Source organism: Vombatus ursinus, unplaced genomic scaffold, assembly GCF_900497805.2.
Source record: "Vombatus ursinus unplaced genomic scaffold, bare-nosed wombat genome assembly UNPS02010394.1, whole genome shotgun sequence".
NCBI classification, from domain to species: domain Eukaryota; kingdom Metazoa; phylum Chordata; class Mammalia; order Diprotodontia; family Vombatidae; genus Vombatus; species Vombatus ursinus.
This window is the reverse complement of record NW_020950172.1, coordinates 2,842,948-2,869,399: the sequence shown is the minus strand read 5'-3', so window position 1 is coordinate 2,869,399 and position 26,452 is coordinate 2,842,948. Positions and strand designations below refer to the sequence as shown.

The 26,452-nt window shown below is 40.7% G+C and overlaps 1 pseudogene; it reads left to right on the top strand.

Annotated features, from left to right (window-relative positions):
• LOC114037416 overlaps nt 1–19,158 on the top strand; it is a 193,303-nt pseudogene extending 174,145 nt beyond the window's left edge.
• The last annotated feature ends 7,294 nt before the right edge of the window (nt 19,159–26,452 follow it).

Below are 26,452 nucleotides of genomic sequence, written 5' to 3'. Positions count from 1 at the left end.
GTGAAAACTGAAAGCAATTTGGAAGAAACTAGGCATTGACCAACATCTCACACCATAGTACCAAGATAAGGTTAAAGTAGAAAAACAATTTAGACATAACAGGTGACATTATAAGTAAATTAAGGGAGCATGGAAAAATTTTACCTGTCAGATCAATGGATAATGAAAGAGTATGACCAAAGAAGAGAAAGAAAAGATTGTGAGAAGTAAAATGAATAATTTTGATTATATCAATTAAAAAGGTTTTACACAAATAAATCTAATGCATTCAAAACTTGAAGAAAAGCAGGAAACTGGGGCAAAATTTTATAGCAAGTTTCTCTGATAAAGGCCTCATTTCTCAAATATATAGGGAACAGAGACAAATTTATTTAAAACACACACACACAAACACACACATAAGACATTTTCCAGCTGATAAGTAGTCAAAGGATCTGAACAGGTAGTTTTCAAAAGAAATCAAAGTTATTAATAGTCATGTAAAAATGCTCTAAACCACTATTGATTAGAGAAATGTGAATTAAAACAACTGAGATACTACTCCATACCTATTAGATTGGCTGACATGACAGAAAAGGAAAATTATAAATGATGGAGGGGGATGTGAGAAAACTGAGACATTAATGCATTGTTGGTGGAGTTGTGAATGGATACAACCATCCACGAGAAGAATTTGGAACCACACCCAAAGGGCTATAAAACTGTGCATACCTTTTGATGCAGCAATACTATTCATGCGTCTGTATCTCAAGGAGATCATAAAAAAGGAAATAGTACCTAGCTGTTCAAAAATATTTATAGCAGCTCTTTTTGTGGTAGCAAACAATTGGAAATTGAAGGGATGCTCATCAATTAGGGAATGGCTGTAAAAGTTGTGGCGTATGATTGTGATGGAATTCTATTGTGATATAAGAAATGATGAGCAGGATACTCTCAGAAAACCTAGGAAGTATTACATGAACTGATGCAAAGTGAAATGAGTAAAACCAGGAGAACATTGGACACAGTAAAAGCAATATTGTACAATGACCAACTATGAAAGACTTAGCTGCTCTAATCAAGACAATGATCCAAGACATTTTCAAGGATGCATGAGGGAAAATGCCATCCACCTACAGAGAGAGAACTGATGAAAAGAGTGCAGATTGAAACAGACTTTTTCTTTTAGTTTCTTTATTGTGTGTGTGTGTGTGTGTGTGTCTGTGCACATGCACGTGTTTTTTTTTGCAACATGGTTAATATGGAAATATGTTTTGCATGACTTCACATGTATAATCAATATTATATTACTTGTCTTCTCAAAGGGGTGTGGGAAATGCAGGAGGGAGGGAGAGAATATAGAACTCAAAATTTTTTTAAATGAATGGTATAAAATGTTTTAAATGTAATTGGGAAATATTTAATAAAACTAGAAAACTTGCCAAAATATTAATGCTGTAATATTATGACTACATTTGGCCCCACAGATGATGTTATGAGAAGCTACCTTGTCCTGTACCTTTGCACAGGTGGAGCTGCTTCATGTCATTTCAGGTTTCTTTGATATGTTGTTTATATTTATTGAGCTTTTTTGCCTCTTTTTATTCTTTGTTATAAAAGGTTTCAAATTTAAAAAAATACATTATAGTGAATATCTTCTTTTAAAGAAGAAAGGTTTCTGGATTCTTCTAACCATGGATTTGGATGGTTTTTCTTTGTTCAGAAAATGGCTCAGAGACTGCAGAGGAAGTCATGAATTGGAAATGTGTGCTATCTCACTCTCAATAGTGATTTCCTCTCACCACCACCACCTCCAATCTATGCAGCTCTCAGAGGAGAAATGATCTCCTCTTTAATCAACAATGGATGTTTGTGGCTTTTGTGAGACCTTGATCCACCCCTGACCAACAGCCAGATAGAGTATGTCTGGTTTTATAGACAGTCTTTGCTCCTCTACATCCAGATGGAGCAAGAAGCCAATAGTATTTTTTAAGTCTCATGTAGCCATTCATTCATTCATTCATTCATTCATTCATTCATTCATTCGTTTATTCATTCAGTTATTGAACAGCAGTGGAAGGTAGAAGAAAAAATGCTGGCCCAAGATTTGGAGACCTGAGTCTGTTGAGTGTAGAGCCTAGCACCACCTTGGGCAAGTCACTGAAACTCTCTGGGTTCCAAGTTTGTCCAGGTAATAGGAGGAATATAGACCCAAAAAATCACCTCAAGGTTCCTTCAGGCTCTGATACTCCATAAACTATGGCCTAATGTTCCCCTCAGCTCTGGCAATGTTTTTGTTCCCAGGTCCTTTGAAAGCTTTGATATTTCTCATCCTAACAACACACCTCCTAGTGCTGACATTTTCTGTTCTAAGGCACCTTCCATCTCTGGCATTCGGTATTCTTAGACCTTTCCTAGCTCTGAAAGTTTCTGTTCCAACCTCCCTCCACCCCACCCCATTCCACCCCACCCCCAGCTTTGGCATTCTATCATCTATGTTTTAAGACCACTTCAAATTCTGACACTGTATTCTATATCTTAAATTCCTTCTTGGAGGCAGCTAGATACTGTAGTGGATAGAACGGGCCAGAATCAGGAAGACTCATTTTCCTGGTTCAAGTCCAAATGCAGACACTTACTAGCTGGGTGACCCTGGGTAAGTAACTTAACTCTGTTTGCATCAGTTCCCCATCTGTAAAAAATAAGCTGGAGAAGGAAATGGCAAACCACTCTAGTATCTTTGCCAAGAAAACCCCAAATAGGGTCATGGAAAGTCAGACATGACTGAAATGACTGAACGACAGCAGACATTCCTTCTTGGCTCCAATGCTCTATGTTTCAGGTAACCAATCATTCAAGAACTCAGCTGTATGTTTGTTCTCATAAGAGACTGGTCCCTTAAGAACACCAAATTTAAAAAGGAAAATTGTTATTTAACATGAGAGCTGAGAGAATCCTAAAAACACAAAACATTGAAGCTGGGGGATACCTTAGACAGTAGACTATCAGGGCTGAAAGAAACCCTTGGAGCAATGATTCAAGGTCCCCATTTTAGAGATGAGGAAGCCAAGGCCCAGGAGAGGAAGTCACTTGGCTAAGGTCACCAAGTGTGGAGGGATTAAGGAGGAGAGGGAGTGACTCTGACCTTCTCCTGCATCCTAGCTAAGTATCTTCTCTATTTTACCAGGCTTCCTCTCCCTCTTTCTGATGCAATTCTGAAACTTTGCTAATAACTTTAATTTTTTTTATATTTTATGAAATAAAACAAGCATTTCCATAACACAGTAGAAAAAAAAATATGAAACTGCTAATAACTTTCCCCCAAAAAACACTTTATTCTAAATGAAAGCAACAGACAGAGACAGTAACAACATGGTCACAGAGACAAAAATAGCAAACAGGGCATGCCTGCACTAGTAATGAAGTCACCCAGGTAACCACATCCTAAACTGCATTCAATTTAAAGAACATTTCTCAAGCATCTCCTGTTTGCTTCTGTGTCAGGCTCAGGGGGAGAGAGTCAACTGCCTAAGCAATGGAAGCTCACACACAGGTGTGGAGTGGGGAAGGGGGGCAGGTCATTCTAATAACTACTCCTGATGTTCTAGTGTTCACAGGTTTGCAAAACATTGGATTTCATTTCATTTCACCCTTCCCAAACCCTAGGAGGTAGGGGCTATTAGGATTCCCATTTTACAGAAGAAGAAGCTGAGGTTCAGAGAAAATGACTTGCCCAAGTGAATATTTGAGTTGGGATCCGAGTCTGGGTTTTTTTGTACACCAACTTCCACTAGACATAAATGCAACATGGGGTAAGCTGCAAGCACTTGAGAGGGGCACAAATGGTGCTATGGGTATTCACAACTTTTGACTGGGGAGATCAAGGAAGACTTTATGGGGGAAGTGTTGTCTGTGACCAGCCATGATCAATAGGGAAGATTTCTAAATGTGGAGATGTGGATGGCATTCCAGGTTTGGGGAATAGGGTGAGCAAAGTTGGGCGGGGAGGCAATATGTCATGGGGTGGGGGAGGGATGGCAAGGTGACTGTTAGGCATGGGGCCAGTGCCTTCTAGAGGAAATGTTGGGAGAAAAGACTGGAAAGAAGGGCCTTGACCATCAGTGGCTAAGGCTGTTAGGCTCTGGTCTCCGGGCAGCAGAGGGAGTGGAGCCACACCTGGGGCTTAGAATGAAAAGACTCCCTTTTCCCACCACTTGAAGGCTTCAGAGAGCATTCTTCCCAACAGAGCTGAGAGGCAGAGAGGGCATGGATTATTAACTCCATGGTTTACCGATGAAACTCAAATTCAGAGAAAGACTGAGTCCAGCCCTCCCAATTTCAGGTGAAAGGATCTGTGCAGGAGTGCTATGGCCTCGTCTCTGACAGATTCCCTTGGCAGATGAATAAGGGCAAAGCAGAGGGGAGGTGAGAAGGAAGGGATAGCAATGGCCCAGGCCAATGAGGAGGAAGGCCTGAACAAGGGATGGTTGGCAGGGATGAACCAGGCCAAGTGTCAGGTCTAGAGAGAGAAATAGGAAAAGACAGAGAGAAACAGAGGGAGAGAGACAGACAGAGACAGAGACAAAACTCAATTCAGGTGAGCTCCCTAGATGAAAAGGGGCCACTTACCTCTTCTAAATGACAGACTTTTAGAGAGAAAAGTGGAGAGAGGAGCCCAGAACATTCACCCCTTTACCTTTTCCATCTTGCCTGAGAGTTAGGATCAAGGAAAAGAAGGTCAGAAAGAGATGATTGAAGCTTCAGGTGGATCTAGCTCTTTCATGGGCAAGTAGCAGCCTCTGGTAGGTAGAGGTTTCTCAGCTTTCAATTAGAGCAGAGCTTGAGGGAGTGAGCTTGCAGAGCCTGTAAGCCTCCTGTGAGAGAAGGGGCTTTCAAGGACTACCCTGTCAATCCCACCCCCAAAACTGTGGTTATTACTACCAGTGCACACAGGCCAAGAGGAGCCTTCTCCCTAAAGGAAGTCTGCTCAGGAAAAATGCCAGCTGCTTCATCAAGGAATTATTGGTATCAATAATCTGTCAGGTTGACATAGCTTTTTCAGGATTGCAAAGTCTTTGCAAGAATCTCAAAGGGCTCCCAACAGCCCTGTGAGACAGGTTCTACATGGGCCTTATTTACCTTACTTTAAAGGTAAACAGTGTGAGGACAAGCTGGGGCAGGGTCACATGGCCTGTAAACATCCAACCTGGGATTTGAACCTAAGGGCAGGAATGCTATCCCTGGCCTTTAGAGAGTCGGGTCCAAGCCCCACCTTGATGAGCCAACTCATTGGATGAGTCTGGCCCTTAGTTCCCTCATATACAGAAGAAGAGGGTTGAACCCACTAGCATCTAAGGGCCTTTCCAGTCCTAAATTGATGATCTTATGGTGCTCCAAAACTTGTAAAGCCCATTGCAAATCTTAAAGAACTCAGTAAGTACTAGCTTTGAATAACTGAATTCCTGTCATCACTATTGTCACAATAGGAGAGGAGTGTGAGACTTAGGTTCAAATTTCATCTCTGACCCATCTTTACTGGGTAAACAAGCCTGGACAAATCTCTCAGTGCTCTGGGGAGCTGTCCAGGACTATGAAGTGCTGAACAAATCTTTGACAGAGAGAGTTTGCCCACTTCTCACCTCACCTCACCTCGAACCAATGAAATCAAAAGGCCAATCCTTGTGCTGAGTATTATGACTACTACTACTACTCTTACTAAAGTAGCCAGATACTGATAGTACATGGGGACAGAAAAGATCCGATAACACAACTCATGCATTATCCCTAGGGTTAAGGCTACAAAATTTAGGAATGCTTGGAAGTCTGATTCCAAGGGAGAGCAAGGAAAGGCCACACAGCCCATTAGAATGCATTTCAACTTTAATATTCAATTCCCTCTAGATACCATTTAATTGTTTCTGGAATGAGCCTTGCACTCTCAATCAATATTGGCCTCCCCCTGCCCCACCTCATTTCCATTTATGGGTCCTCCTTCCACCTTCTGTGCAAGCCCAAAATAGCAACTTGGTCAGGAGTCATTGACACCATTTAAGATTTTATTCACTTGAGTTAAATCCTCTCTTAATATCTCATTCTCTGGGTTGTACAGATTACATTCTTTCTCTCTCTCTTTCCAGTATCCGCCTCTCCCCCTCTCCCTTCCCCTCTTTCCCTCTAGGTGTGTGGGTCTCTCTGTCTCTCTCTCACACACACATTCATTTTTCTTTTGCTATAATTCTTTTTTTAAAAGGTAGCCCAAACAAAGTAACACCCTAGTCCAATGAGGAGCCTTTAAGGCCTTCCTAAAACATCATGTTAGCCTGGTACAGGATTGGTCACTGACAGTGTACCTAATGAAAACTGGAAAGGGCCTAATGGCTCATCCATTCTAATCTGCATCATCAGAAGAATCGCTCCCTGCCCACCTTCCACCCCCATGTCCCTGGCCAGCGATTATTCTGCTTTGGCTTAAAGACTTCCAGGACCAGGTAACTCACTACCTGCCATGCTCACTCCTTCCCTTGTAGAATGCTTCTCATTTTCAGGAAGATCTTCCCTATGCTAGCCGAAAGTTGCTGCCCTGTAACTTTCTTCTGTAGCTCCTAGTTCTGAGTTCTGAGGCCAGACAAAACCAGTCCACCCTCTCATCCACATGCAGGCCTTCCAGATGTTCAAAGGCAATAAGCAGGAGCCAGCCTTCCCTTCTCTTCATCCCACCAATCATTCCAAGTTGCCTCCTTACTGGGACTGACCACAGTACTCTAGATGGGGTGTGATCAGGGCAGACCCAGCAGGGCCACTTCCACCCCTGTTCTGAAGCCCACTGCTTTAAGTTCACAACAGCCATAGCAGCTGCCAGATCATTCCATGCCTTGATGACCAGCTTGCTTGAGATTGACCACCCCTGGGTGAAGGGACTAACCCAGACATAGAGCAATAGGAGATCATTCTACTTAGCTCTCAGTAACTGAAGGAGGAGCCACAGCTGCTGCAGCCAGTCAGCCTAGCAGGGATCTGCACTTGGACCCAGATCCTCAGCCAGGAACAACTGTGACTCCAGGACAGTGACGCATTTTATCAAATGTCCATTGCTGTGAGCAAAGGGGAGGTGGAGGGTGAGAAGGGAAGAACTGGGGGTGGGGCAAGAACCAAGTTGGAGCAGAACAGGCCAGGAGGGCCACCTTCCCAGCCTGGTGGACAATACAGGAACCTGAATATCACTCCCTAGCGGGAAAGGGTCTATGGGATGATAGCACCCTAGAATGTCCGTGCTGGGAGAGTACCTTAAGACCATCAGGTTCAATCCCTTGCTGACAGAGATGATGAAACAGTGGCTAGAGAGTGCCCGTGACTGGCCCAAAAAAGCCAGGGCAGATCCCATTTCTCCTGACCCTCAGACCAAATTCCTCTCACTGCTCCAGGCATCCTGGTAGAGAATGTCCTGTCAGAAATAGTATTTTAAACTTTTTACAATTGCTCCCAGCTGGGAAAATCCAACAGTCTGGCACAGTGTCCCAAATGTCTTAGTGCAGTTTTAAGTAAGTTTTAAACTGAACCAAAACTTTTTTAACTTCTCCTTGGGCATAGTGGTACGTGGAACACCTTTGGTGAGCTTGTCTTGTGCTTGATATTAACTTTGAGAATTATCACATCTTTCAAGTAATGTAGCAGGACTCTAAGACATATGTGGGAGATATCATTGGAAAATAACCTTTGTGACCAAATTTTACTTTACCAGATCAAGCACTGATCTATAATCAGCATACAATAAGTACAATCAGATTCTGTATTCTATACGTATTTCCATCCATTGTGTTACTATGAAGATGTGGGTGGCTTGGTAACATGATGAAGAAAATTATATCTGTTCCCTTCTTAAACCTTCATCAGGGATAGTTCTGACATGACCATCAATGATTCTCATAATGATTTGGTAGAGATTAGTAAGAAATTAGTCTGTTGGAGGGGTTGTGGAAAACTGGACACATTAATACAGTGTTGGTGAAGTTGTGAATCAGTCCAGTCATTCTGGGAAGCAACTTGGAACTATCCAAAAAGTCTCCAAACTGGGAATCATTTTTGACCTAGTGATACCACTGCTAAGCCTATACCTCAAAGATATCAGATAAAAAGGAAAATACATCGGTATACAGAAATGTTTCATAGCAGACAAGAACTTGAAAATAAGTATCTTATTGGGCAATTATGGAACAAACTGTGGTACATATGAGTGTAGTGAAATATTATCATACCATAAGAAATGATGAAATGGAGAATTCCAGAGGAAACTGAGAAGATATCCACTAATTGATGCAGGGCAAAGTGCAAAGAATATAGGGGAACAATTTACACGATGACAACATGATAGAGGAAAACAATTCTGAATGACTTTGGGCCTCTAGCCAATGGAGTGATGAGATATGAGACCAGAAGAGTGAAAATGAAACTTCCACTCACCTCCAGCTAGAAGGGGATGGACTCAAGCTACAGAAAGAGATATGACCAATTAGGGAATTCTGTTTGTTGGACTATGTTTATTTTTAAAAGGATATTTTTTCATTTTTTAATTGTTGAATTGGGGAGCTATGTAACAGATAGTAAATGCTTATAAAAATAAATTAATTAATTCTTATCACAGAAAGAAATTTGATGTATGGATTGGTAATTAGTCACATCCTCTTGGTTGATTTGGGGGGGCAATAATACTGTTGATGATTCTTCCATCACCTGGTACCCTTGTAAGAGATATTGAATATCTGTCCCTCATTGTCTACAAAATTGTGTCTCTTCCAACAGAATTTTTTTTTCTGTGCGTACTCAAGTCTGTCCAACTGTACATCCTGTCTTCATCTTCTTAAAATCTGAATGTTTCTCCTCACCTAACATGTTAATATTTCTGACCTATTTGGACTAAAGCATTGCCATTCAGCTGTCACTCATGATTACACAAAAGGAATGGTCATAACAATAATGATTTGCTCCAATTTCTATATCACTATGATATATACAATGTGTCTTTTTTTCCTTTGAACAGGTATGGTGCAAATTATATTTTCCAGATAAGGAAAACTGAGGCTCAGACTTGTGGATAAGAGACTCACACATGGTCACTTAAGAAAGAAAGCAGGGAGATAATCCTCTCTAATACTAATAGATTAAGCTAATTCTCTAACTGCTGGTTCTTCCAAGTCAGTGCTTTCTCCACTCCCTTGCCTGTCCTTTCCTATTCTTGCCTATTTCATTGATGCATCATTTCTCCAAATAATCTGAGTACTGATGGCATGAAGGGAATGAGGGACAAGTGAGAAGTAAACATCTCAACTATTCCTTTCTAAGTTTTCTCCATTTCCCTAAGTTTCAGACCAAACTTTCTCCCCAGGCCTTAAGCCAGAGCATTTTCAAAATTAAACACTTCCTTATTGAGCACCTTCTTCTGAGCAAGCACCTCTCATGACCATAGTGTAGAGCTAGACCCTCTAGGACACACACAGCATCTTTGAGAGCATCTCAAAATATCCACCAGTGAGCACCACTGATTCTGGTTAGTGCTTCACTATGACCACTTCTGACTCCATGTGATGTTTCTTTGATTTCCTACCAGAGTCAATGTTTCTGTATATTCTATAGGGTCTATATCTTTTACAGTATAGAGTCAAAGGTTTGGGGCCAGCATAAGGAGGTATTTCTTAAGAATCTGAGCAATCCCAGGCTAAAATGGTTTGCCTCTGGGTAGGTTCCCCATCATAACATCCATGATTTGGCCCTGGAAGGGACCTTGGAGGCTAGGAGTCCAACCCCTTCATTTTCAAAGGGGTCAGGAGGGAAGAGAAGGTGACCCATCTGAAAGTTTCCGTGACAGAAAGCTCATTTAGTCACTTTTCCACCTGACTCCTCACTTGGACTTCACCATTGTCTCTAAAGACTCATCTTACAGCAAGATCAAATCAGCTGTGAAACCCACACCTCCTCAGTACCTCTTGACCTTTGGGCTCCTCTCTCTGGTTGGAAAGGGTGGAGAAGGGACATAGAGAGCTCTTCCCAGATTCTCTGTTTAAGAAAAGCACCCAGGGCAGACATCTCATCATTCCCACCTGGTGACGGGACTTCATTACACCCACTTCCTCCATACTTACCATCCTTCTTTCTCTCTCCTTTTCCATCTTTCTATGTGTTGTCTTTCTCCATCATACTGTGAGCTCCTAGAGGGCAGAGACTGTGTTTTGCCTTTTTGTGTATCCATAGGATTTAGCACAGTGCCCAGATGATAGTAGACACTTGATAAATGTTTGATAACTGACTAGCCAGTTCTTGCCAAACCTGAACAAGCATGCATGTGCACGTGTGTGTGCACATATGCACAGGCACACACGCAGAAAAACACACACAGACCCACACATACATCTTGAGAGTAGTTAGCAGGGGAAAAAGTTGATGAAGGATTAGTTGAGGGAGCCAGGGAAATTTGACCTGGAAAAGGGAAGAATAAGAAGGAAAGGGAGTTTGAAGACCCTGAAGGATTGTCTTGGGGAAGACGGATTTGCTTTGTTCCACTTGGCCTTAGACAGTGGAACTAGAAACATGAGGGAATAGGGGAATGCAAGAAGATTTTGCCTTGACATGAGGACCAGCTTCCTAACCACCAGAGCCATCCCCAACAGAATGGCCTTCCTTGTGAGGCAGTTCCTCATTACTGGAGGTCTCGGGGTGGGGGGTTGTTGAAGGTATTGTAAAGGGGATACAGGGAATGACTGTTCAGCTATGAGATGTCCCAGCTCTTCTCTGAGATCCCTTTCTGTTTAGAGAATCTATGTGCATATGGCTGATTTTCCGCCACATTTGTGTACCAGCAGGAGGTCCTCAGAGGGATAGGTTCTTTGTCATAGGAGGTGTTCAGTTGCAAGAAGAGTGTATCTGGTAAGGTTTACCTTCCTTGCCCTAGGCCATCCTCCTGCTTCAGGTCCTCAGTATATCTACCATGGGCACCACAGCTCATGCTCAGGAAAGGCTCCAAACTCAGTCACTGGTGGGATAAAGTAGATTTAAGCCAACATCCAGGAATTACATTCTAAACCTGGTTTCTCACTGTGAAATTAAAGGCTTTGCCTTCTGCGAGAGGCACTTTGAGGATTATTAGTCAATGAGGGAACAAATGGGAGAGCTATATTCAGAGGGCCATTTTCCAGGACTTTTAAGTATCACATCATATGGGTGACTTTCTAGTCCATCTAAGCATAAAGCTAATTAGACCTGGTTAACTTATGGTTAACCAAAGGATGTTTGTCCACATGTTCTTTCTTCAGAAAAATCTCTGCTGATCATTCATTTTATTTTGCTCTGTAAACACGCAATTCTGTTTCTATGGCAATGGATCCTAATTTGATTAAATGTCAGGGTAGCACAAGAAATGGGGCTACTTGCCAACATATTTTACATCTTTGGGATTCAGAAATGGGTTCTAGTGAAACTCTGCTCCTTTCCTTGAAGCATTCCATTGACTATGAATAATAAGGCCAGCTTGCATGCACGGAGAGTCAGGCTTTCCCATCTCCTCAGAACAGGCTCTTATCTGGTTGTTTCCATTTGTTTGGAGATGTTGGCATAGGAGCAGGAGTAGGCACCTGTGATGGGTGATGGAGAGGAAAACTATGGAGAGCAGCTTCAGGCCTGGGGAAGCAAAATTCACTGCATCCTCACTTCTCATGGAGGAACCGTTCTAGGACCATGGACCATCATCTGCTGAGGGGGGAGGTGGAAACTTCTCCATGCCAATACATGTTGCCTGCCCTGAGAGAAGGAAGCTTCCTGCAGACTGTGACAGTTCTTCATTTCTGGCTTTATATCCCTGACCCCAGCACAGTGCTTGGAACATACTAGGTGCTTAATCAATACTGCTTTGATTGCCCAGTTGACAAGTCTCCCTGTCACTACACAATGAAGAGAAAGGATTAGTCACAGATCCCTAGAATTGCTAACCTCGAGAGAGTCCCTAATCATACTGAGTTTCAGAAGGAGGAAGTGACTTGACTGTGGTCACCCAGCAGTAAGTGTCAGACCTGAATTTGAATTCAGATCTCCTTCTTCCAAATCCAGCTCTTTCCACTAGACCATGTTTCCTCCTCAACACTGCATATTTTCTTAGTACTTTCTAAATGAATGAATAAGTGAATTGAACACTCACCTTGAAAAGCAAGGTGCTGAGTGTTGAGAATACCAATGGAAAAGCAAGACAGTCCAGGCTCTCAGAGAGCTCATTTTCTAATAGGAGAAGACAACCCAGATAGACAGTTAAAACAAGTCACTTCAGAGACTCATGGATTTAGAGCGCAAAGGACCTAAGAAGGTATCAAGTCCAACCTCTTCATTTTAGATGAGAAAAAGGCAGCTAGGTGATGCAGTGGATAGAGCACTATATTTGGAATCAGGAAACCATGAGTTCAAATCCAGCCTCAGACACATTACTTGTATCACCTGAGCAAGTCATTTTATCACTGTCTGCCTCAGTTTCCAAATCTGTAAAATGAGGACAATAATTGCACCTACCTCCTAGGGTTGTTGTGACAATGTAATGAGATAATATTTGTAAGGCACTTGACTTTACAAAGCTATATCAGTGTGCTTTAAGAATCACTCAACTACCCCAATTGATAAATGGTCAAAGGATATGAATAGGCAGTTCTCAGACAAAGAAATTAAAGCTGTCTATAGTCATATGAAAAAATGCTTGAAATCGCTATTGATTAGAGAAATGCAAATCAAAACAATTCTGAGGTACCAAATCACACATATCAGATTGGCCAACATGACAAAACAGGAAAATGATAAATGTTGGAGAAGATGTGGGAAAATTGGAACACGAATGCATTGTTGGTGGAGTTGTGAAATGACTCAACCATTTTGGAGAGTAATTTGGAACTATGCCCAAAGGACTATAAAAATGTACATACCCTTTGACCCAGCAATAGCATTTCTAGGGCTGCATCCCAAAAAGATCATACAAATGGGAAAGGGATCCAGATATACAAAAATATTTATAGTAGCTCTTTTTGTGGTGGCAAAGAATTGGAAATTGAGAGGATGCCCATCAATTGGGGAATGGCTGAACAAGTTGAATTATATGAATGTAATGGAATACTATTGTGCTATAAGAAATGTTGAGCAGGCAGACTTCAGAAAAACCTGGAAAGACTTGTGTGGTCTGATGCTGACTGAAGTAAGTAGAACCAGGAGAACATTGTACACAGTAACAGCCATGTTGTGTGATGACTAATACTGATATACTTAACCTTTCCCAGCAATATAAGGATCTAAGACATCTCCAAAGGCCTTATGATAGAAAATGCTATCCACACTGAGAGAAAGAATTATAGAGTTTGAATGCAGATTGAAGCATACTATTTGCTATTTTTTTTTCGGTTGTATTTTCTTTCCTCTTTCTGGTGGTTCCTCCTATTGGTTCTAATTCTTACTTACAGCACCACTAATGTGAAAATATGTTTAACAGGAATGTGTATATATATAATCTATGTCAGATTGTGCACTGTCTTGGGGAGGGAGATGGGGAGGGAAGGGGAGAAAAATTTAAAACTCAAAAGCTTATGGAAGTGATAGTTTATAAAACAAAATAAATCAATTATTAAAAAAAAGAATCACTCATCTAAGCCAAAATGGCAGAGTAAAAGCAGTGACTGGCTTGAGCTCTCCCCCAAACCCCTCCAAATACCTGTAAAAATGGCTCTAAACAAATTCTAGAGCAGAAGAACCCACAAAAGACAGAACAAAACAAATTTCCAGCCCAAGACAACCTGGATGGTTGATTAGAAAGATCTATTGCACTGGGCTGGGAGAGAAACACAGTTCAGCATGGGCACATGTTCAGGCAAAGATCAAGCCTCAGCAAACCTGGAGCAGGCCTGAGAGGACTGAATCATGGGCAGCTGTGGTGGTTTCCAGACTTCTCAACCCACAAATGCCAAAGACAACTAAGAAGGTCAGTAGGAAAAATCTGTGACCTCAGTAAGAAAGAAGCTCCATCCAAGCCCCAGTCCCGGCACAACCTCAGGTGGTGGTTACTTCTGGAGATTCTGGCCCATAGACTGAGGAAGAATTGAGTGGCTGTTCAGAAGGGGATTGCAGGGATTTCTTTGCTGGTGCTGAGGCAGGATTCTCTTGCTTTGCCTTTGCTTGGATCTGGGTCACAGTTCTAGATGGCAGTCCTGGGGTGAGGAGGAGTGCTGGCATGGTGAAGCTTGTAGTGGTGGTGGAGAGGGAATCCTCCTCACAGCTCCAAGGCAGAAAAGAGTGCTTGTGGTCAGTCATAGACCAAAGCACAGGCCAGGACAGGAATAAACACCTCGCCCTTGATCATACCACCTTGGAAGAACTGAAAATTTACAGGTTCATAGAAGTATCTCTGAAAACAGCTGCACAAAACCCCTGAAGCTTGGGACAGTATATTGTCCACACTGGAAGCAGATCTTTACCTTAACAAAGAGTTAAAAACTCAAGAAGTTGACTGGAATCATGAGCAAACCGCATAAAAGAAATCAGACCATAGAATCTTTCTTTGGTGACAAAGAAGATCAAAACATACAACCAGAAGAAGACAACAAAGTCAAAGTTCCTACATCCAAAGCCTCCAAGAAAAATATGAATCAGTCCCAGGACATGAAAGGACTCAAAAAGGATTTTGAGAAGCAAGTAAGAGAAGTAGGGGAAAAACTGGGAAGAGAAATGAGAGTGATGCAACAAAATCATGAAAAACAAGTCAACAGCTTGCTAAAGAAGACCCAAAAAATACTGAAGAAAATAATACCTTAAAAAATAGTCTAACCCAAATGGCAAAAGAGGTCCAAAAAGCCAATGAGGAGAAGAATGCCATAAAAAGCAAAATTGGCCAAATGGAAAAGGAAGTCCAAAAGCTCATGAAGAAAATACTTTTAAAAATTAGAATGGATCAATTGGAAGCTAGTGACTTTATGAGAAATCAAGACATTGTAAAACAAAACCAAAAGAAAGAAAAAATAGAAGACAATGTGAAATATCTCATTGAAAAAACAACTGACCTGGAAAATAGATCCAGGAGAGACAATTTAAAAATTATTGGACTATCTGAAAGCCATGATCAAAAAAAAGAGCCTAGACATTATCTTTCAAGAAATTATCAAGGAAAACTGCCCTGATATTCTAGAACTAGAGGGTAAAATTGGAATGGAAAGAATCCACCGATCTCCTCCTGAAAGAGATACCCAAAGGAAAACTCCTAGGAATATTGTAGCCAAATTCTAGAGTTCTCAGGTTAAGGAGAAAATATTGCAAGCAGCCAGAAAGAAACAATTCAAGTATTGTGGAAACACAATCAGGATAATACAACATTTAGCAGCTTCTACATTAAGGGACCACAGGGCTTAGAATATGACATTCTGGAGGGCAAAGGATAAGATTACGGCCCAGAATCAAAAACCCAGCAAAACTGAGTATAATCCTTCAGGGAAAAAATGGACGTTCAATAAAATAGAGGACTTTTAAGCATTCTTGATGAAAAGACCAGAGCTTAATAGAAAATTTGACTTTCCAATACAAGACTCAAGTGAAACATGAAGAGGTAAACAGGAAAGAAAAATCATAAGGGACTTATTAAGGCTGAACTGTTTATATTCCTACATGGAAAGATGATATTTGTAACTCATGAGACCTTTGTTAGTATTAAGGTAGTTGGAGGGGAAAAAATATGTGTATAGATAGCTTGATAGATAGAGGGCACAGAGAGAGTTGAAGATGAATGGGAGATATCTGTAGAATAAAATTAAGGGGTGAGAGAGGATTATACTGGGAGAAGGAGAAAGGGAGAGGTAAAATGGGATAAATTATCTCACATAAAACATACAAGAAAAGGCTTTTACAGTGGAGGGGAAGTGGGGGAAGGTGAGATGGAACGAGTGAATCTTATTCTCATTGGATTTGCCTTAAGGAGGGAATGACATACACACTCAATTGGGTATGGAAATCTATCTTACCCTACAGGACAATGGAGGAAGGGAATAAGAGAGCAGGGGGATGATAGAGGTGAAGGCAGACTGGGGGAGGAGGTAATCAGAAGCAAACACTTCCGAGGAGAGACAGGGTGAAAAGAGAGACTAGAATAAACAGGGGTGGGATAGGATGAGGGAAATATAGTTAGTTTTTCACAGCATGACTACTATGCAAGTGATTTGCCTGACTACACAAGTATAAGCTGTATCAAATTGATTGCCTTTTCAGTGAGGGTGGGTGGGGAGGGAGGAAGGGAGAAAATTTGGAACCCAAAGTTTTAAAAGCAAATGTTAAAATATTTTTTTCAGATGCAAATGTGAAATAAGATATACAGGTAATGGGGTATAGAAGTCTATCCTGCCCTACAGGAAAATAGAAGAGGAAGAGGATAAGTGGTGGGGAGATAGAAGGGAGGGCAGATTAGGGAAAGGGTATTCAGGATGCACACTGTCTTGGGGTTGGGGGAGGGATGAGATGGGGAGAAAATTTGTAACTCAAAATCTTGTGGAAGTGAATGTCGAAAACTAAAAATAAATGAATTAATGAATCTTAAAAAAAATTCTTTGGGCTAAAAAAATAAGAGAATCACTCAACTAGTAAGTACCTGAGACAGCATTTGAAGTGAAGTCTTCCCAAGCCCTAACCCAGTGCCCTATCCATTATACCACCTGGGACTCAGGGATGGGAAACTGCAGCCTCAAGATCATATGTGGCCTTCTAGGGCCTCAAGTGCAGCCCTTTGACTGAATACGAACTTCATAGAATCAATCCTCTTAATGAAGGGATTTCTTCTGTAAAATTTGGACTCAGTCAAAAGGCTGTACCCAGGGACCTAGAAAGCCACATGTGACCATGAGGCCACAGGTTCTGCAGCCCTGACTAGGTGGTGGAAAGTCCCTATGATCATTAAGAGTATAGCAGAAAAGCCAATGGCAATGCCTCTTCTATGGTGTTACTTCCATCAAGAACACTATCTCCTCTTCTTATGTTGACCACTCTGAGAGGGGCAAGACAGATGTTGGTGGCAACAGCCTTCTTTTGCAGGTCTTCAGCAGCTGGAGGCCAAGGTGCTGGCTGAGGATTTCAGCACCTGCAAAGACAGTTGGCAGGTTGTATCTCCACAAGTGTTTGTTTTCCAAAAGGTTTTCCTCACCATTCAGTCTCTTTCTTCAGTAAAATAATAATAATGATAACAACATGCATTTCCATAGCACCTGCTCTATGCCAGGCACTATGTTAAGTGCTTTGCAAATATTATCTAATTTGATTTTCACAACAATCATAAGAGGTAGTTACTATTGTTATCACCATTTTACTGTTGAAGAAACCAAGGCAAACCAAAGTCAAATGACTTGCCCCAAATTCCACAACTAATCATTGACAGAAGCCAGATTTAAATTCAAGCCTTCTTGACTCTAGGCCTAGTCCTCTAACCGCTGAGCAACCCATCTGCCTAATACCCAGTCTAGTGTACTGGACACAGAACCTACTCAGTGAATGTTTGTTGAATGAATGAATAAACTGTTTGAGATCAGTGGTGACAAATGTCATTGTCTTCATTTCCTGAGATGAAGAAACTGAAGCCCAGCAAAGCAATCCCTCTTCACTAAGGTCATCTTGCTAGTACTTGCCCACAGGGCACAAACCCAATTACATTCAGATGCCCTGGCCCTCCACTGGAATTATAAAACCAGTGGTGAGAGCTCTCAATGTAGGTTCAGACCAAAGCTCATTAACCTCTTTTTTAATCGATGGCACCATAGAGACACTTTATAGAATCATTCTTAGTATTGCAGATTTTGAGATGTCCAGTCCTAAAGCTACTAAGCCCCTTTTTTTTCTCCCTAAAAGTTCCAGTCACACACACACATCACCTGCTCAAGAAGTTACAATGCTTCATCATTGTCTATGGGATAAAATAAAAAGCCTCCATTTGCTCTTTAAAACTTGTCACACTCAGGCTCTGACCTATCTCTGCAGGCTCATTGCACATCACTCCCTTTCCTGTACAGTATTCTCCTTTGGGGCCAAGTAGCCTACTTGTTCTTCCTCATACAAAATATTGCATCCATCACCTCCATGCATTTGTATAGGCTTTTCCTCCAGACTTGGATGCAATCCCTCCTCACCTGCACCTCTTAGTATCCCTTGCTTCCTTCAAGGTTCAGCTTAAGGGCTGCCTCCCACATGAAACCTCAGAGGATACTCCCCTGTTACTAGTGACTGCTCCTCCAATGGTACTTTGTATTTATTTTACACACTTTTTTTTTCTTTTTAGGCAATTGGGGTTAAGCGACTTGCCCAGCGTCACACAGCTAGTAAGTATCAAGTGTTTGATCTGAGGCCGGGTTTGAACTCAGGTCCTCCTGACTTCAGGACCGGTGCTCTATTCACTGCACCACCTAGCTGCCCCCTATTTTAGGCATCTTTCTATTGACTTCTCTGTGTACATTATCTTCCCTGCATCCTCAGAGATGGGAGTGCCAGATCACCTTACTCATCTCTGGAGGAATGTGTGTGTGGGCCAAGAAGTAACAGTCAGACCAAACATGAAACAACTGATTGATTTAAGATTGGAAAAACAGTGCAACAAGGCTATATATTGTCACCTTAATCATTTCACTTCTATGTAGAGTACTTCATGTGAAATGTCAGGCTGGAGGAATCAAAAGTGGAAATTGAGGTTGTCTGGAGAAATATCAATAATCTCAGATATGCAGAGGAAACCAGTCTGATGGCAGAAAGTGAAGAGGAATTAGGAAGCCTCTTGATGAGGCAGAAAGAAGATAGTGTAAAAGCCAAAGCTGAAGCTTAAAAGCAAAAAAAAAAAAAAAGCAACTAAGATCTTGGCAACTGGCCCCATTACTTCCTGGCAAATGGAGGGAGAAGAAATGGAAGCAGTGTCAGATTTTATACTCTTGGCCTCAAAGATCACTACAGATGGCAACTGCAACCATGGAATTAAAAGATGCTTGCTTCTTAGAAGGAAAGCTAGGGCAAATGTGGACAGCACACTAAAAAGCAGAGATATCACCTTGTGGACAAAGGTCTATATAGTCAAAGCTAGGGTTTTTCCAGCCAATATATGGCTGTGAGAGTTGAACTATACAGAAAGCTGAACACCACAGAATTGAGGCTTTTGAATTGTAGTGCTAAAGAAGACTTTTGAGAATCCCATGGAAAGCAAGGAGATCAAATTACCCAATATTAAAAAAATAATTTAAGCTATTCACTGGAAGGTTAAATACTGAAGGTGAAGCTTAAATAATTTAGCCACATAATGAGAAGATGGGACTCACTAGAAAAGACATTGATATTGGGAAAGACTGAAGTCAAAATGAAAAGGGGACTGCAGAAGATAAAATGAATAGATAGCATCACAGAAACAATAACACAAACTTGTGCGAACTTTGAGAGACAGTGGAGGACAGAAGGGCCTGGCGTACTATGGTCCATGGGGTCATGAAGAGTCAGACACTACTGAATGACTGAACAACAACAAAAATGTACACACTTCCCTCACCCCAATGGAGGGTAAACTTCTCGAGGCCAGAAGTGTGTTGCTTTTATTTTTATATCTGCAGGTCCAATCTCATTGTAGGCCTTGACAAGTTTGTGTTGATGCCCATCAGTTGGGAAATGACAGGGAGAAAAATGATGGTCTATGGATGTCAGAGAACATTATTGTGCCATAAGAAGTGATTAAAGGGATGGTTTCAGGGAACTAGAGAGAGACTTCAGCAGGACAGGGGGCACAACTTAGAGGGTAACAATATTGTAAAGATAAAGCACTTGGAAAGACTAGAAAACTCTAATCAGTGCAATGACCAACCAAGAATCCAGAGGAACAGTGATGAAGTGTGCCTTCTGAAAGAGTGGATAGATTCAAGGCACAGAATGGGGCAAAAATACAGCAGTAGGGGAGCTCTCTCACACACATCCCCAAAAAAAAGAAGAGGAAAGGAAAGAAGAATGATTCATTAAATCATTTATTTATCACAAAAGAGAAGAGAAGGACAAACGGAAGAAATCACAGGCAATCAGATGACCTTTGAAAGTTTCAGATTAAATTTATTCTATACTTACCAAGACAAGCAAGTTCAATGTGATGGAGATTTGTGGTTTCATGTACCATCCTTGTTCTGTTCTATTATCTATATGTCAATGATCACCTGATTTAGTGTTCAGAGTTTTAAAAGTTCAGAGTTAAAAAAAATTAGAAAAAAATTAGAAAATTGATTTATTTACTAAATAAATGAACCTCCTGATCTTACAGATGTGGAACTGAACCCCAGAGCAAGGAAGGGACTTGCTCAAGGTCACACAGGCCATTAAGTGGTAGAGGTATCATTTGAGCCCATTCCTTTGGTTCCAAACCCAGAGCCATTCCCATTGCATCTTGCTACTTAATTTTATTCCTATACAATCCTCAATTAGAAACTCTATGAAATGAAAATTTCTGGGATTAAAAATAGTTCTCAAGGGAGGAATCATATCATTACAAATATTCATCAACAAATAAAAAATAACAAATCAATTAACTAAATATGTATTATTAGAAATCAACAAATAAACAAACACAAAATAAGCACAAAATAGGTGGTATTAAAAATTAAAGGAGACAAGGATAAACTGGAAATCTCCCCAAACTATAAAATTGATAAACTAGAAGCTGATTCTTTGAAATGAATAAGAAAATTGATAAATCTTTAGCCAAACAGATTTAAAAGAAGAGGGCAGAAAATCAAATCAATAAAATAACAAATAAATAATATGAAACCACAATAAAACCAATGAAAGTGAGGAATAAAATGATTATAACCACCATTACATGCAAACAGAATTGATAACGCAAAAGAAATAGAATGCCTTCAAAAATATAAAATACCTAAGCTAACAGAAGACAAAAGAGAGATTTTAAATAATCTAATCTCTGAAAAGGAAATAGAGTGATCTTTAAAGGAGCTACAAAAAGAGTGGGAGGAACTTCTTGGTCCTGATGGAATCACAGAAGAATTCTGTTGAACTTTCAAAGAATAATTGATACCAATAATATATAAATTATTCTCAAAAATTGAGAAAGTACCTTACCAGATTTGTTTTATGAGACAAATATAGTCCTAATACTTTGTATTGGGATGGCAATTTGGAATTACATAAATAAAGTGACTAAAATTTCCATACTCTTTGATTCAGAAATCCCATTACTAGGCTTATGTCTTAAGGAGGTCATTGATAAGAAGAAATATTCACCCAAATATTTATAGAAGCACTTTTTATTGTAGCAAAGAATTGGAAACAAAGTAAATGTTCATCAACTGGGAAGGGCTTAAGCAAAGTGCAGTACATGAACATAATAGAATATTCCTGTGCTATAAGAAATGTGTATGTGATGAATATAGAGAAGCATGAGCAGATCTACAAGAATTGATGTAAACTGAAGTCAGCAGAGCCAATAAAATAATAGATATGATAGCTACAACAATGTAAGTGAAAGAGCAATGACACCCCAAAACATCGGAAGTGAATGTTGTGTGATCATAAAGACCATTCCAAGCATTATTAGAAAGAAGAGAGGAGGGTGGAGCCAAGATGGTGGCATAAAAGCAGTGACTTGCTTGAGCTCTCCCCCAATCCCCTCCAAATACCTGTAAAAAGTTACTCTAAACAATTTCTAAAACAGCAGAACCCACAAAAAGACAGCGTGAAACAAATTTCTAGCCCAAGACATCCTGGATGGTTGATTAGAAAGGTCTATCACACTGGGCTGGGAGAGGAACATAGTTCAGTGTGGGTAAGCAGGCAAAGACCAGGCCTCAGTGAACCTGGAGCAGGCCTCAGGGGACTGAATCACAGGCAGCTGTGGTGGTTTCCAGACTTCTCAACCCACAAATGCCAAAAACAACTAAGCAGGTCAGTAGGAAAAGTCTGTGTCTGCAGTGAGAGAGAAGCGTGGGGTCCCAACCCTAGTCCCAGAGTGCGACCCCGGGATGGCGACTGTCTCCAAAGCTTCTGGCCCACAGACTGAGATGGAATCAAGTGGCTGATCAGAGAGGGATTGCAGGGATCTCTTTGCTGGTGCAGGATTCTTTTGCTTTGTCTATGTTTGGATCTGGGTCACAGTTCTTGGTGACAGTCCTGGGGCAAGGAGGAGCACTGGATTGGTGGAGCTTTTAGAGGCAGTGGAGAGGAAATCCTCCTCACAATTCCAAGGCAGAAAAGAGTGCTTGTGATCACTCACAGATCAGAGCACAGGCCAGGAAAGGAGTAAACACCTCGCCCTTGATCTTAACACCCTGGAAGAAATGAAAATTTATAGGTCCCTGGAAGTATCTCTGAAAACAGCTGCACAAAACCACCGAAGCTTGGGACAGTATCTTCTCCACACTGGAAAAAGACTCCTACCTTAGAAAAGAGTTTATAACTCAAGTAATTGACTGGGATCATGAACAAGCAGCACAGAAAAAGTCAGAGCACAGAATCTTTCTTTGGTGACAAAGAAGATCAAAACATACAACCAGAAGAAGACAACAAAGTCAAAGCTCCTACATCCAAAGCCTCCAAGAAAAAATATGAATTGATCCCAGGCCATGGAAGAACTCAAAAAGGATTTTGAGAAGCAAGTAAGAGAAGTAGAGGAAAAACTGAGAGTAATGCAAGAAAATCATGAAAAACAAGTCAGCAGCCTGCTAAAGGAGACCCAAACAAAATACTGAAGAAAATAACACCTTAAAAAATAGCCTAACCCAAATGGCAAAAGAGGTTCAAAAAGCCAATGAGGAGAAGAATGCCTTAAAAGCAAAATTGGCCAAATGGAAAAGTAAATCCAAAAGCTTACCGAAGAAAATACTTCCTTAAAAATTAGAATGAAGCAATTGAAAACTAGTGACTTTATGAGAAATCAAGACACTGTAAAACAAATTCAAAAGAATGAAAAAACAGAAAATAATGTGAAATATCTCATTGGAAAAGCAACTGACCTGGAAAATAGATCCAAGAGAGAGAATTTAAGAATTATTGGACTATCTGAAAGTCATGATCAAAAAAAGAGCCTGGACATTATCTTTCAAGAAATTATCAAGGAAAACTGCTCTGACATTCTAGAACCAGAGGGTGAAATTGAAATGGAAAGAATCCACCAATCACCTCCTCAAAGAGATCCCCGAAGGAAAACTCCTAGGAATATTGTAGCCAAATTCCAGAATTCCCAGGTTAAGGAGAAAATATTGCAAGCAGCCAGAAAGAAACAATTCAAGTATTGTGGAAACACAATCAGGATAACACAACATTTAGCAGCTTCTACATTAAGGGACCACAGAACTTGGAATATGATATTCTGGAGGGCAAAGGAGATCAGATTATGACTAAGAATCACCTACCCAGCAAAACTGAGCATAATCCTTCAGGGAAAAAGTGGATATTCAGTGAAATAGAGGACTTTCAAGCATTCTTGATGAAAAGGTCAGAGCTGAATAGAAAATTTGACTTTCAGATATAAGACTCAAGAGAAACATGAAGAGGTAAACAAGAAAGAGAAATCATAAGAAACTTATTAAGGTTGAACTGTTTACATTCTGCATGGAAAGACGATATTGTAACTCATGAGACCTTTGTCAATATTAGGATAGTTGGAGGGAAAAATTATATGTATGTATGTATAGATAGATAGATAGATAGATAGATAGATAGATAGATAGATAGATAGAGGGCACAGGGTGAGTTGAAAATGAAGGGGTGATATCTGGAGAATAAAATTAAGGGGTGAGAGAGGATTATACAGAGAGAAGGAGAAAAGGAGAGGAAGAATGGGGTAAATTATCTCACATAAAATAGACAAGAAAAGGCTTTTACAGGAGAGGAGAAATGGGAGAAGGTGAGATGGCATGAGTGACTCTTATTCTCATTGGATTTGGCTTAAGGAGAGAATAACATACACACTCAATCGGGCGTGGAAATCTATCTTATCCTACAGGAAAATAGGGGAGGAAGGGGACAAGAGAGTAGGAGGATGTTAGAGGGGAGGGCAGATTGGGGGAGGGGGTAATCAGAAGCAAACACTTCTAAGGAGGGACAGGGTCAAAAGAGAGAATAGAATAAATGGGGGTGGGATAGGACTAAGGGAAATATACTTAGTTTTTCATGACATGACTGCTATGGAAGTGTTTTGCATGACTACACATGTATAACCTGTATCGAGTTGCTTGCCTTCTCAATGAGAGTGGATGGGAAGAGAAGAAGAGAGAAAATTTGGAACCTAAAGTTTTAAAAACAAAAATTTTTAAAAATTGTTTTCACATGCAACTAGAAAATAAGATATACAGGAAATGGGGTATAGAAATCTATCCTGCCCTACAGGAAAATTGAAGGGGGATGGGATAAGAGAAGGGGGGGAGAGATGGAAGGGAGGGCAGATTAGGAGAAGGAGTATACAGAATACATGCCATCTTGGGGTAGGGGGAGGGATGAGATGGAGAGAAAACTTGGAACTCAAAATCTTGTGGAAGTGAATGTTGAAAATGAAAAAGAAATTAATTCATTAAAAATTTTAAAAAATATAATGTAAGCTCCTTTGAGGTAAAAAAAAAAAAAAAGAAGAAGAGAAATGAGAAGACACTCCCACCCCTACCCCCTGCAGAGGTAAAATGTCCATGCATCTTGTCTATTGCATACATTTTCAGACTTCAATATGTTAAACAATTAGCTTGATTCCCCTCCCCCCTTTTTTCTTAAAAGTACTGTTTGTTAAATAGGATGGCTCATTGGAAGGGGGAGAAGAAGGTTCATTTGGGAAATTATGGTGATATCAAATTAAAAGACATTAATAAAAGTCTATTAAAACAAAGATGAAAGAAGTGAAAAAACACAATGAAAACTGCTCTGGTGAATCTGAGAGGGTGGGAGGGAGGGAGGGAGGGAGGAAGGGAGGGAGGGAAAAAGAGAGAAAGGAAGGAAGGAAAGAAACAAAGAAAAAAAGAAACTCTATGAAGATGATGTGAACAGGGGTACTGCCACAATATTTTATCAACTTGAAAGTTTGGGACCACCCATGGGAAGTCAAAAGTCTTCGGTGTAGGAAGGAACCTTGGCAAGAGCTTTGGGGAAAATGCAAATCACACTCCAGAGTACCCCTGAGTGTGTTAGAGAGTGGAAGAAGGTGGATCTGTGTGCTTGTCTCTTAATTAACCTTGAAATGGAAACATTTTTCAGCATCGAAACCTTTTCAGGTGAACTGCAATGAAATTGAAGAGTTCCGATTACCATAATAACATTTTAAACTCCATAATGTATTTAACATTTGTCTAATGACAGCTTGTGAGAGTGATAATGGGTCCTCCCTGTTAACAAGATCAAGCAACCCTCTTTAGAGAGCTGGAGAAGCAAAGGGTTTAGCAAAGCTTCCCAGATTGTCCTGAAAGAAGAAGCCCATGCTCATAGCCCCTCTCAAGCCTGAATGTAGGTGTCAGGTCTGAACTAGGGGGTGGCTGAGTCAGGTCTGAGCAGGATCTACTTGCACCCCTGATGCCATGCCCTCACAAACACACATTCTCACCAATGCCTAGAATTCCACCATCAAAACTCTCTTTAGCTGAAGGCTTTGATCCCTATCCAAAGACCATTCCACTTGGATAAGGGATGGTCCCTATTCTAAAGAGAAAGAGCTCTGCATATGGACTTTAAATACTGACCCACAGACTAAGTGTCTAAGAATGGACAGCCACCTAACCTTTGTGAGTCTTGTTTTGTCTATCTGCTAAGTCCTGGCACTTTCTACCAGTGTTATGACTCAGAATGGGCATTATAAATATTAGAGCCCTATAGCAAAGGTTTTAACCTGAGGTCCATGGACCACAGATTTCAGGGGGCCTGTGAACTTGGATGGAAAAAAAATCACATATTTATTTTCAATAGTTTCTAACTGAAATTTAGCATTTCTTCCAATTAGGAATTTTAAAAAATCTTCTGAGAAGGGTTCATTGGGTTCCTCATCCTGAGAAAGGCATCCATGATACAAGAGAATGTTAAGGGCACCAGCTCTGTAGACACAGGATATATCATCATCATCAAAATCAACATTATTGTCATCCTCATCGATTTCATCATTGTCCTCATTCTGCAGCAGGGACAGCTACAATCACAGATATTAGAGGGCTCCAAAAACTTGGATTTTATCATTACAAGATTTAGAAAGGAATCGAAAGACTATCTTTAGTGAGAAAAGCTCTGGAATTTGGGTTAGTCCAGCTTGGTTTAAATCCTGGCTTTGCCCCTTCTCCCTGAATGACCTTAGGCAATTGCCTTCCCCTCTCTGAGCTTCAGTTTCCCCATCTATAAAATGAGACCACAGGACTAGATGGTCTCCAACAGCCCAGTCAGTCCCAAGTCTATGATCTTCGGCCATTCCTTGTTTTACAGAGACGGGAAGTAAAGACCATTGTGGTAAAGG